The following is a 14,794-nucleotide window of genomic DNA, read 5'->3' as shown; positions in this document are numbered from 1 at the left end:
CCTCACACTGCCCTTTCCATACTGACCCCTATCACACTGACCCCACCAACACTGACCTCCCTCACACTGACCACCCCCACACTGACCCCTCTCACACTGACCCCCCCACTACACTGACCACCCCGACACTGACCCACCCTCACACTGACCCCCCTCACACTGACCCCCCTCACACTAAACCCTCCCACACTGACCCCTCCCACACTGCCCCCCCCACAAGGAACTCCCCCACACTGATCCCCTCACACTGACCTCCACACACTGACCCCCCTCACACTGACAACCCCTCACATTGACCCCACTTATACAGACCCCCCTGACACTGACCCCCCCCACTCTGACACCCCCTCACACTGACCCCCTCACACTGACACCCCCCACATTGACGCCCCTCATACTGACCCCCCCTACACTGACCCCACCTCACACTGACCCCCCTCACACTGACCCCCCTCACACTGACCCCACCTCACAGTGACCCCCCTCACACTGACCCCACCTCACAGTGACCCCCCTCACACTGACCCTGCCTCACACTGCCCCTTCCATACTGACCCCTATCACACTGACCCCACCAACACTGACCTGCCTCACACTGACCCACCCTCACACTGACCCCCCCCACACTGACCCCCCTCACACTTACCCCCCCCACACTGACCCCCCTCACACTTACCCCCCCCCACACTGACCCCCCCAACACTGAGCCCCCTCACATTGACCCCCCCCCTCACAGGCCCCCCACACTGATGCCCCTCATACTGACTCTGCCTCACACTAACCCCCCTCACACTGGCCATCCTCACACTGACCCCCCTCACACTGACCTCCCCTCACATTGACCCCCCCTCTCACAGGCCCCCCACACTGATGCCCCTCATACTGACTCTGCCTCACACTAACCCCCCTCACACTGGCCATCCTCACACTGACTCCCCTCACACAGACTCACCCACACTGACCCCCCTCACACTGACCTCCCCCCCACACTGACCCCCCCACACTGATCCCCCACACTGACCCGAGCTCACACTGACTCCCCCCACACTGACTACCTTCACACTGACCCCCCCCCCCACACTGACCCCCCCACACTGATCCCCCACACTGACCCGAGCTCACACTGACCCCCCCCATACTGACCCCCACTCACATTGACCCCCCCTCACACTGATACCTCCCCCACACTGACCCTCTTCACACTGACCCCCCACACTGACCCCCCAATTCTGACTCCATCACACACTGACCCCCCCCACACTGACAACCCCCCACACTGACCCCCCGTCCCACACTGACATCAGCACACTGACTCTCCCTCACACTGTCCCCCCTCACACTGACACCCATCACACTGAACCCCCCCACACTGACACCCCCACAGAATGACCCTCCCTCACACTGGCCACCCACACACTGACCCCGCCACACACTGACCCCCCCACACTAACCCCCCTCACAATAACACCCCCCCACACTGACCCCCCCACACTGACCACCCTCACACTGACCCCCCTCACACTGACCCCACCTCACACTGACCACCCCCACACTGACAACCCCACACTGACCCCCACTTACACTGACCCCCCTACACTGACCCCCACTTACACTGACCCCCCTACACCGACCCCCACTCACACTGACCACCCTCACACTGACCCCCCCATACTGTCGCCCCCACACTGACCCCCCACACTGACACCCCTCACACTGACCCCACTCACACTGACCACCCCACACTGACCCCCCTCACACTAAACCCTCCCACACTGACCCATCCCACACTGCCCCCTCCACATGGACCTCCCCCACACTGATCCCCTCACACTGACCTCCACACACTGACCCCCCTCACACTGACCCAACCTCATACTGACACCCCCACACTGACCCCCCCACACTGACACCCCCTCACATTGACCCCACTCATACAGACCCCCATGACACTGACCCCCCCCCACTCTGACACCCCCACACACTGCCCCCTACACTGCCCCCCCACACTGACACCCCCCACACTGTCCCCTGCACATTAAACCCACCACACTGACCCCCCTCACACTGACCCCACCTCACAGTGACCCCCCTCACACTGACCCTGCCTCACACTGCCCCTTCCATACTGACCCCTATCACACTGACCCCACCAACACTGACCTCCCTCACACTGACCGCAACCACACTGACCCCCCTCACACTGACTCCCCCACTACACTGACCTCCCCGACACTGACCCAACCTCACACTGAGACCCCTCACACTGACCCCCCTCACACTGACCCCCCTCATCACTTACCACCCCCACACTGACCCCACCTCACACTGACCCCCCCATACACTGACCCCCTTCACACTGACCCCGCCTCACACTGACCCCGCCTCACACTGACCCCGCCTCACACTGACCCCCCATACACTGACCACCCCACACTGACTCCCTTCACACTGACCCCCCCCATACTGACCCCCACTCACACTGACTCCCCTCACATAGACCCACCCAAACTGACCCACCTCACACAGACTCCCCAGACTGACCCCCCCTCACACTGACGCCCCACACTGACCCCCACTCACACTGAACCACCTCACACTGACCCCCTCACACTGACTCCCTTCACACTGACACCACCCCTACTGACCCCCCTCACACTGACCCCCCTCACACTGACCCCCCACACTGACCCCCTCCTACTGACCCCCCTACACTGCCCCCCCTCACACTGACCGCCCCCACACTGACCCCCCTCACACTGACCCCCCACTACACTGACCTCCCCGACACTGACCCACCCTCACACTGACCCACCCTCACACTGACCCACCCTCTCACTGACCCCCCTCACACTGACCCCACCTCACACTTACCCCCCCACACCCCTCACACTTACCCCCCCCACACTGACCCCACCTCACACTGATCCCCCCATACACTGACCCCCCTCACACTGACCCCCCTCACACTGACCCCTCCACACTGACCACCCCACACTGACTCCCTTCACACTGATCCCCCCCATACTGACCCCCACTCACACTGACTCCCCTCACACAGACCCACCCAAACTGACCCACCTCACACAGACTCCCCAGACTGACCCCCCCTCACACTGACCCCCCACACTGACCCCCACTCACACTGAACCACCTCACACTGACCCCCTCACACTGACTCCGTTCACACTGACACCACCCCTACTGACCCCCCTCACACTGACCCCTCTCACACTGACCCCCCACACTGACCCCCTCCTACTGACCCCCCTACACTGACCCCCCTCACACTGACCGCCCCCACACTGACCCCCCTCACACTGACCCCCCACTACACTGACCTCCCCGACACTGACCCACCCTCACACTGACCCACCCACCCTCTCACTGACCCCCCTCACACTGACCCCACCTCACACTTACCCCCCCACACCCCTCACACTTACCCCCCCCACTCTGACCCCACCTCACACTGACCACCCCACACACTGACCCCCCTCACACTGACCCCACCACACTGACCACCCCACACTGACCCCCTTCACACTGACTCCCCTCACACTGACACCACCTCACAATGACCCCCCATACACTGACCCCCTTCACACTGACCCCTCCACACTGTCCACCCCACACTGACCCCCTTCACACTGACCCCCCCATACTGACCCCCACTCACACTGACTCCCCTCAGACAGAAACACCCACACTGACCCACCTCACACAGACTCCCCAGAATGACCCCTCCTCACACTGACCCCCCTCACACTGACCCCCTCCCACTGACCCCCCCACACTGACCCCCCTCACACTGACCCCCTCCCACTGACCCCCCGACACTGACCCCCCTCACACTGACCCCCCCACAATGACTCCCTTCACACTGACACCACCCATACTGACCCCCCTCACACTGACCCCCCTCACACTGACCCCCCACACTGACCCCCTCCCACTGACCCCCCGACACTGACCCCCCCTCACACTGACCCCCCCACACTGACACCCCACATTGACCCCCCTCACACTGACCCCCCCCATACACTGACCACCCCATACACTGACCCCCCCATACACTGACCCCCCACACTGATCCCCTCTCACACTGAAAACCCCTCACACTGACCTCCCCACACTGACCCCCCCACACTGAACCCCCCCACACTGAACCTCCCCCAGACTGAACCTTCCCCACACTGACCCCGAATCACATTGATCCCCCTCACACTGACCCCCCAACACTGACTCCCCTCACATTGACCCCCCCTCACACAGGCCCCCCACACTGACCCCCTCACACTGACCCCCCACACTGACCCCCCTCACACTAACCCCCCACACACTGACCCCCATCACACTGACCACACCCACACTGAGACCCCCATACTGAGCCCCACTTACACTGACCCCCCACCACACTGACCCCCACTCACACTGACCCCCCTCACACTGAACCCCCATACACTGACCCCCCTTACACTGACCCCCCCACACTGACCCCCAACACTGACTCCCTCACAGTGACCCCCACACATTGACCCCTCCACACATTGACCCCCCCTCACACTGACCCCCCTCACACTGACCCCCAATACACTGACCTCCTTCACACTGACCCCCCTCACACTGACCCCCCCACACTGACCCCCCATACACTGACCCCCCTCACACTGACCCCTCTCATACTGACTCCCTCACACTGACTCCGCCTCACACTGACCCCGCATACACTGACCCCCCATACACTGACCCCCCTCACACTGACCCCTCCACACTGACCACCCCACACTGATGCCCGCACACTGACTCCCCTCACACAGACCCACCCACACTGACCCCCCTCACACTAACCCCCCCCACACACTGACCCCCCCACACTGATCCCCCACACTGACCCGAGCTCGCACTGACCCCCCCCACACTCACTACCTTCACACTGACCCCCCCCATACTGACCCCCACTCACACTGACTCCCCTCACACAGACCCACTCACACTGACCCCCCTCACACTGACACCCCCCCCACACTGACCCTCTTCACACTGACCCCCCACACTGACCCCCCCACACTGACCCCCCAATTCTGACCCCATCACACACTGACCCCCCCCACACTGACAACCCCCCACACTGACCCCCCCCACACTGACACCAGCACACTAACATCAGCACACTGACTCCCCCTCACACTGTCCCCCCTCACACTGTCCCCCCTCACACTGACACCCATCACACTGAACCCCCCCACACTGACACCCCCTCACAATGACCCTCCCTCACACTGGCCACCCACACACTGACCCCGCCACACACTGACCCCCCCCACACTAACCCCCCTCACAATAACACCCCCCCCACACTGACCCCCCCCACACTGACCACCCTCACACTGACCCCCCTCACACTGACACCACCTCACACTGACCACACCCACACTGACAACCCCACACTGACACCCACTTACTCTGACACCCTCTACACTGACCCCCCCTCACACTGACCCCACTCACACTGCCCCCCCTACACTGACCCCCCCTCACACTGACCCCCCTCACACTGACCCCCCCATACTGTTGCCCCCACACTGACCCCCCACACTGACACCCCTCACACTGACCCCCTCACACTAAACCCTCCCACACTGACCCGCCTCACACTGACCCTCCCTCACAGTGACTCCCCCACACTGACCCTCCCCACACTGACCCCCACACACTGACCCCCCCACTGACCCCCACTCACACTGACTCCCACACTGACCCCCCTCACACTAAACCCCCTCACAGTGACCCCCATCACACTGACCCCACCACACTAAGTCACCCTTACACTGAGCCCCTCACTGACAACCTCACACTGACCCCACACTGACCCCACCCACATTGACCCCACCCACACTGACCCCCATCACATTGACTCTCCCCTCACACTGGCACCCTCACATTGACCCCCCACACACTGATCTCCCTTCACACTTACCCCTCCCACACTGTCCCCCCCACACTGACCTCCTTCACACTGACCCCCCCCATACTGTCCCCCACACTGTCCCCCCCACACTGACTCCCCCACACTGACGCCACTCACACTGACCCCCACCATACTGACCCCGCCCACACTTACTCCTCCCACACTGTCCCCCCTCACACTGATCCCCCCAAACTGACACGAGCTCACACTGACCCCCACCCCACACTGACCCCCTTCACACTGACCCCCCCCACACTGTCCCTCACACTGACGCCCCCCCACACTGACCCCCACACTGACCCCACCCACACTGACCCCACTCACACTGACCCCCATCACACTGACTCCCCCACACAGACCCGAGATCACACTGACCACCCCACACTGACCCCCCCCACACTGACCACCCCCCACACTGACCCACCTCACACTGACCCCCTCACACACTGACTCCACCTCACACTGACCACCCTCACACTGACCCCCTAACACTGACCCCCCTTACACTGACCCCCCTCACACTGAATCCCCCTGACACTGCCCCCTCTCACACAGACCCCACACTAACCCCCCCACACTGACCCCCCCTCACACTGATGCCCACTCACACTGACCCCCCACACTGACACCCTCACACTGACTCCCCCACACTGACCCCACTCACACTTACCCCCCCCACACTGTCCCCCTCACACTGATCCCCCCACAATGACACGAGCTCACACTGACCCCCACCCCACACTGACACCCTTCACACTGACCCCCCTCACACTGTCCCTCCCCACACTGACCCCCTCACACTGACCCCCCCCCCACTGACCCCCACTCACACTGACTCCCACACTGACCCCCCCTCACAGTGGCCCCCATCATACTGACTCCCCCCACACTGTCCCTCACACTGACGCCCCCCTACACTGACCCCCGCTCACACTGACTCCTCTCACACAGACCCACCCGCACTGACCCCCCTCACACTGATCCCCAGACTGACCCTCTTCACACTGCCCCCCACCCTGTCCCCCCCACACTGTCCCCCCCACACTGACCCCCCCCACCCTGACTCCCCCACACAGACCCGAGCTCACACTGACCACCTCACACTGACCCCCCCCACACTGACAACCCCCCAAAACTGACCCACCTCACACTGACCCCCTCACACACTGGCTCCTCACCCACGCTGACCCCCCCACACTGACTCCACCTCACACTGACCACCCTCACACTGATCCCCCAACACTGCCCCCTCTCACACTGACCCCACACTAACCCCCCCACACTGACCGCCCCTCACACTGACGCCCCCTCACACTGATCCCCCACACTGACCCCACTCACACTGACCCCCACCACACTGACCCCGCCCACACTTACCCCCCCCCACACTGTCCCCCCTCACACTGATCCCCCACACTGACCCCACTCACACTGACCCCCACCACACTGACCCCGCCCACACTTACCCCCCCCCACACTGACCGCCCCTCACACTGACGCCCCCTCACACTGATCCCCCACACTGACCCCACCCACACTGACCCCACTCACACTGACCCCCATCACACTGACTCCTCACCCACGCTGACCCCCCCACACTGACTCCACCTCACACTGACCACCCTCACACTGATCCCCCAACACTGCCCCCTCTCACACTGACCCCACACTAACCCCCCCACACTGACCGCCCCTCACACTGACGCCCCCTCACACTGATCCCCCACACTGACACCCTCACACTGACCCCCCCACACTGACCCCACTCACACTGACCCCCACCACACTGACCCCGCCCACACTTACCCCCCCCCACACTGTCCCCCTCACACTGATCCCCCCACACTGTCATGAGCTCACACTGACCCCACCCACACTGACCCCACTCACACTGACCCCCATCACACTGACTCTCCCCTCACACTGGCACCCTCACATTGACACCCCCCCACACTGACCCCCTTCACACTGACCCCCCCCACACTGACCCCCACTCACACTGACTCCTCTCACACAGACCCACCCACACTGGCCCCCCTCACACTGAACACCCACACTGACCCTCTTCACACTGCCCCCCAACACTGTCCCCTCCACACTGACCCCCCCAACCTGACTCCCCCACACAGACCCGAGCTCACACTGACCACCCCACACTGACCCCCCCACACTGACAACACCCCACACTGACTCCACCTCACACTGACCACCCTCACACTGACCCCCCAACACTGACCCCCCTTACACTGACCCCCCTCACACTGAACCCCCCTGACACTGCCCCCTCTCACACTGACCCCACACTAATCCCCCCACACTGACCCCACTCACACTGACGCCCCCACACACTGACCCCCCACACTGACACCCTCACACTGACCCCCCCACACTGACCCCACTCACACTGACCCCCACCACACTGACCCCGCCCACACTTACACCCCCCCACACTGTCCCCCCTCACACTGATCCCCCCACACTGACACGAGCTCACACTGACCCCCACCCCACACTGACCCCCTTCACACTGACCTCCCCCACACTGTCCCTCCCCACACTGACCCCCTCACACTGACCCCCACTCACACTGACTCCCACACTGACCCCCCTCACACTAAACCCCCTCACAGTGACCCCCATCACACTGACCCCCCCACACTAACTCACCCTTACACTGAGCCCCTCACTGACACCCTCACACTGACCCCCACACTGACCCCACCCACACTGACCCCACTCACACTGACCCCCATCACACTGACTCTCCCCTCACACTGGCACCCTCACATTGACCCCCCCACACTGATCTCCCTTCACACTTACCCCTCCCACACTGTCCCCCCCCCCACACTGACCCCCTTCACACTGACCCCCCCCCACACTGTCCCTCACACTGACCCCCCCCACACTGACCCCCACTCTCACTGACTCCTCTCACACAGACCCACCCACACTGACCCCCCTCACACAGACCCCCCACACTGACCCTCTTCACACTGCCACCCCCACACTGACCCCCCCACACTGTCCCCCCAACACTGACCCCCCCACACTGTCCCCCCTCACACTGACCCCCCTGACACTGAACCCTCCTTACACTGCACCCTCTCACACTGACCCCACACTAACCCCCCCCACACTGACCCCCCCTCACACTGACGCCCCCTCACACTGACCCCCCACACTGACACCCTCACACTGACCCCCCCACACTGACCCCACTCACACTGACCCCCACCACACTGACCCCGCCCACACTTACCCCCCCCACACTGTCCCCCCTCACACTGATCCCCCCACATTGTCACGAGCTCACACTGACCCCCACCCCACACTGACCCCCTTCACACTGACCGCCCCACACTGTCCCTCCCCACACTGACCCCCTCACACTGACCACCCCCCACTGACCCCCACTCACACTGACTCCCACACTGACCCCCCTCACACTAAACCCCCTCACAGTGACCCCCATCACACTGACCCCCTACACTAACTCACCCTCACACTGAGCCCCTCACTGACAACCTCACACTGACCCCCACACTGACCCCACCCACACTGACCCCACTCACACTGACCCCCATCTCACTGACTCTCCCCTCACACTGGCACCCTCACATTGTCCCCCCCCACACTGATCTCCCTTCACACTTACCCCTCCCACACTGTTCCCCCCCCCACACTGACCCCCACTCACACTGACTCCTCTCACACAGACCCACCCACACTGACCCCCCTCACACTGAACCCCCACAGTGACCCTCTTCACACTGCCCTCCCACACTGTCCCCCCCACACTGACCCCCCCACCCTGACGCCCCCACACAGACCCGAGCTCACACTGACCACCCTACACTGACCCCCCCCACACTGACAACCCCCCACACTGACCCACCACAAACTGATCCCCTCACACACTGACTCCTCACCCACTCTGACCCCCCCACACTGACGCCACCTCACACTGACCACCCTCACACTGACCCCCCAACACTGACCCCCCTTACACTAACCCCCCCACACTGACCCCCCCTCACACTGACGCCCCCTCGCACTGACCCCCCCACACTGACTCCCCCACACTGACCCCACTCACACTGACCCCCACCACACTGACCCCGCCCACACTTACCTCCCCCCACACTGTCCCCCCTCACACTGATCCCCCCACACTGACACGAGCTCACACTGACCCCCACCCCACACTGACCCCCTTCACACTGACCCCCCCACACTGTCCCTCCCCACACTGACCCCCTCACACTGATCCCCCCCCACTGACCCCCACTCATACTGACTCCCACACTGACCCCCCTCACACTAAACCCCCTCACAGTGACCCCCATCACACTGACCCCCCCCACACTAACTCACCCTCACTGAGCCCCTCACTGACACCCTCACACTGACACCCACACTGACCCCCCCCACACTGACCCCCACTCTCACTGACTCCTCTCACACAGACCCACCCACACTGACCCCCCTCACACAGACCCCCCACACTGACCCTCTTCACACTGCCACCCCCACACTGTCCCCCCCACGCTGTCCCCCCCACACTGACCCCCCCACACTGTCCCCCCTCACACTGACCCCCCTGACACTGAACCCTCCTTACACTGCACCCTCTCACACTGACCCCACACTAACCCCCCCACACTGACCCCCCTCACACTGACGCCCCCTCACACTGACCCCCCACACTGACACCCTCACACTGACCCCCCCACACTGACCCCACTCACACTGACCCCCACCACACTGACCCCGCCCACACTTACCCCCCCACACTGTCCCCCCTCACACTGATCCCCCCACACTGTCACGAGCTCACACTGACCCCCACCCCACACTGACCCCCTTCACACTGACCGCCCCACACTGTCCCTCCCCACACTGACCCCCTCACACTGACCACCCCCCACTGACCCCCACTCACACTGACTCCCACACTGACCCCCCTCACACTAAACCCCCTCACAGTGACCCCCATCACACTGACCCCCCACACTAACTCACCCTCACACTGAGCCCCTCACTGACAACCTCACACTGACCCCCACACTGACCCCACCCACACTGACCCCACCCACACTGACCCCACTCACACTGACCCCCATCACACTGACTCTCCCCTCACACTGGCACCCTCACATTGACCCCCCCCACACTGATCTCTCTTCACACTTACCCCTCCCACACTGTTCCCCCCCCCCCCCACACTGACCCCCACTCACACTGACTCCTCTCACACAGACCCACCCACACTGACCCCCCTCACACTGAACCCCCACAGTGACCCTCTTCACACTGCCCCCCCACACTGTCCCCCCCACACTGACCCCCCCACCCTGACGCCCCCACACAGACCCGAGCTCACACTGACCACCCTACACTGACCCCCCCCACACTGACAACCCCCCACACTGACCCACCTCACACTGATCCCCTCACACACTGACTCCTCACCCACTCTGACCCCCCCACACTGACTCCACCTCACACTGACCACCCTCACACTGACCCCCCAACACTGACCCCCCTTACACTAACCCCCCCACACTGACCCCCCCTCACACTGACGCCCCCTCGCACTGACCCCCCCACACTGACTCCCCCACACTGACCCCACTCACACTGACCCCCACCACACTGACCCCGCCCACACTTACACCCCCCCACACTGTCCCCCCTCACACTGATCCCCCCACACTGACACGAGCTCACACTGACCCCCACCCCACACTGACCCCCTTCACACTGACCCCCCCACACTGTCCCTCCCCACACTGACCCCCTCACACTGATCCCCCCCACTGACCCCCACTCATACTGACTCCCACACTGACCCCCGTCACACTAAACCCCCTCACAGTGACCCCCATCACACTGACCCCCCCCACACTAACTCACCCTCACACTGAGCCCCTCACTGACACCCTCACACTGACCCCCACACTGACCCCACCCACACTGACCCCACTCACACTGACCCCCATCACACTGACTCTCCCCTCACACTGGCACCCTCACATTGACCCCCCCCACACTGATCTCCCTTCACACTTACCCCACCCACACTGTCCCCCTCCACACTGACCCCCTTCACACTGACCCCCCCACACTGACCCCCACTCACACTGACCCCCCACACACTGACCCCCCACACTGACCCTCTTCACACTGCCCCCCCACACTGTCCCCCCCACACTGTCCCCCCCACACTGACCCCCTTCACACTGACCCCCCCACACTGACCCCCACTCACACTGAGTCCTCTCACACAGACCCACTCACACTGACCCCACTCACACTGACCCCCCTCACACTGACCCCCCACACTGTCCCTCCCCACACTGACCCCCTTCACACTGACCACCCCCCACTGACCCCCACTCACACTGACTCCCACACTGACCCCCCTCACACTAAACCCCCTCACAGTGACCCCCATCACACTGACCCCCCCACACTAACTCACCCTCACACTGAGCCCCTCACTGACAACCTCACACTGACCCCACCCACACTGACCCCACCCACACTGACCCCACTCACACTGACCCCCATCACACTGACTCTCCCCTCACACTGGCACCCTCACATTGACCCCCCCCACACTGATCTCCCTTCACACTTACCCCTCCCACACTGTTCCCCCCCCCACACTGACCCCCACTCACACTGACTCCTCTCACACAGACCCACCCACACTGACCCCCCTCACACTGAACCCCCACAGTGACCCTCTTCACACTGCCACCCCACACTGTCCCCCCCACACTGACCCCTCCACCCTGACGCCCCCACACAGACCCGAGCTCACACTGACCACCCTACACTGACCCCCCCCACACTGACAACCCCCCACACTGACCCACCTCACACTGATCCCCTCACACACTGACTCCTCACCCACTCTGACCCCCCCACACTGACTCCACCTCACACTGACCACCCTCACACTGACCCCCCAACACTGACCCCCCTTACACTAACCCCCCCACACTGACCCCCCCTCACACTGACGCCCCCTCGCACTGACCCCCCCACACTGACTCCCCCACACTGACCCCACTCACACTGACCCCACCACACTGACCCCGCCCACACTTACACCCCCCACACTGTCCCCCCTCACACTGACACCCTCACACTGACCCCCCCACACTGACCCCACTCACACTGACCCCCACCACACTGACCCCGCCCACACTTACACCCCCCCACACTGTCCCCCCTCACACTGATCCCCCCACACTGACACGAGCTCACACTGACCCCCACCCCACACTGACCCCCTTCACACTGACCCCCCCACACTGTCCCTCCCCACACTGACCCCCTCACACTGATCCCCCCCCACTGACCCCCACTCATACTGACTCCCACACTGACCCCCCTCACACTAAACCCCCTCACAGTGACCCCCATCACACTGACCCCCCACCACACTAACTCACCCTCACACTGAGCCCCTCACTGACACCCTCACACTGACCCCACCCACACTGACCCCACTCACACTGACCCCCATCACACTGACTCTCCCCTCACACTGGCACCCTCACATTGACCCCCCCCACACTGATCTCCCTTCACACTTACCCCTCCCACACTGTCCCCCTCCACACTGACCCCCTTCACACTGACCCCCCCACACTGACCCCCACTCACACTGACTCCTCTCACACAGACCCACTCACACTGACCCCCCTCACACTGACCCCCCACACTGACCCTCTTCACACTGCCCCCCCACACTGTCCCCCCCACACTGTCCCCCCCACACTGACCCCCTTCACACTGACCCCCCCACACTGACCCCCACTCACACTGAGTCCTCTCACACAGACCCACTCACACTGACCCCCCTCACACTGACCCCCATCACATTGACTCTCCCCTCACACTGGCACCCTCACATTGACCCCCCCACACTGATCTCCCTTCACACTTACCCCTCCCACACTGTCCCCCCCCACACTGACCCCCTTCACACTGACCCCCCCATACTGACCCCCACTCACACTGACTCCTCTCACACAGACCCACTCACACTGACCCCCCTCACACTGACAACCCCCCACACTGACCCACCTCACACTGACCCCCTCACACACTGACTCCTCACCCACTCTGACCCCCCGCCACACTGACTCCACCTCACACTGACCACCCCTCACACTGACCCCCTTCACACTGACCCCCCCATACTGACCCCCACTCACACTGACTCCTCTCACACAGACCCACTCACACTGACCCCCCTCACACTGACAACCCCCCACACTGACCCACCTCACACTGACCCCCTCACACACTGACTCCTCACCCACTCTGACCCCCCGCCACACTGACTCCACCTCACACTGACCACCCCTCACACTGCCCCCCCACACTGACCCCCCACACTGACCCCCCCCCACACTGCCCCCCTTACCATGACCACTCCTTACACTGCCCCCTCTCACACTGACCCCACACTGACCCCCCCACACTGACCCCACTCACACTGACCCCCACCACACTGACCACCCCTCACACTGGCACCCTCACACTGATCCCCCCCACACTGATCCTCCTTCACACTTGCCCCCCCACACTGGCCCCCCACACTGATCCCCCCACACTGACCCGAGCTCACACTGAACCCCCCCACACTGACCCCCTTCACACTGACCCCTTCCCACACTGTCCCCCCCCACACTGATCCCCCTCACATTGACCCCCCCACACTGACTCCCACACTGACCCTCTTCACACTGCCCCCCCCACACTGTCTCCCCCACACTAACCCGAGCTCACACTGACCACCCC

The sequence above is a fragment of the Chiloscyllium punctatum genome, chromosome 8 (genome assembly GCF_047496795.1).
Source record: "Chiloscyllium punctatum isolate Juve2018m chromosome 8, sChiPun1.3, whole genome shotgun sequence".
In the NCBI taxonomy this organism is placed as follows: domain Eukaryota; kingdom Metazoa; phylum Chordata; class Chondrichthyes; order Orectolobiformes; family Hemiscylliidae; genus Chiloscyllium; species Chiloscyllium punctatum.
This window is presented reverse-complemented; position numbering follows the sequence as displayed.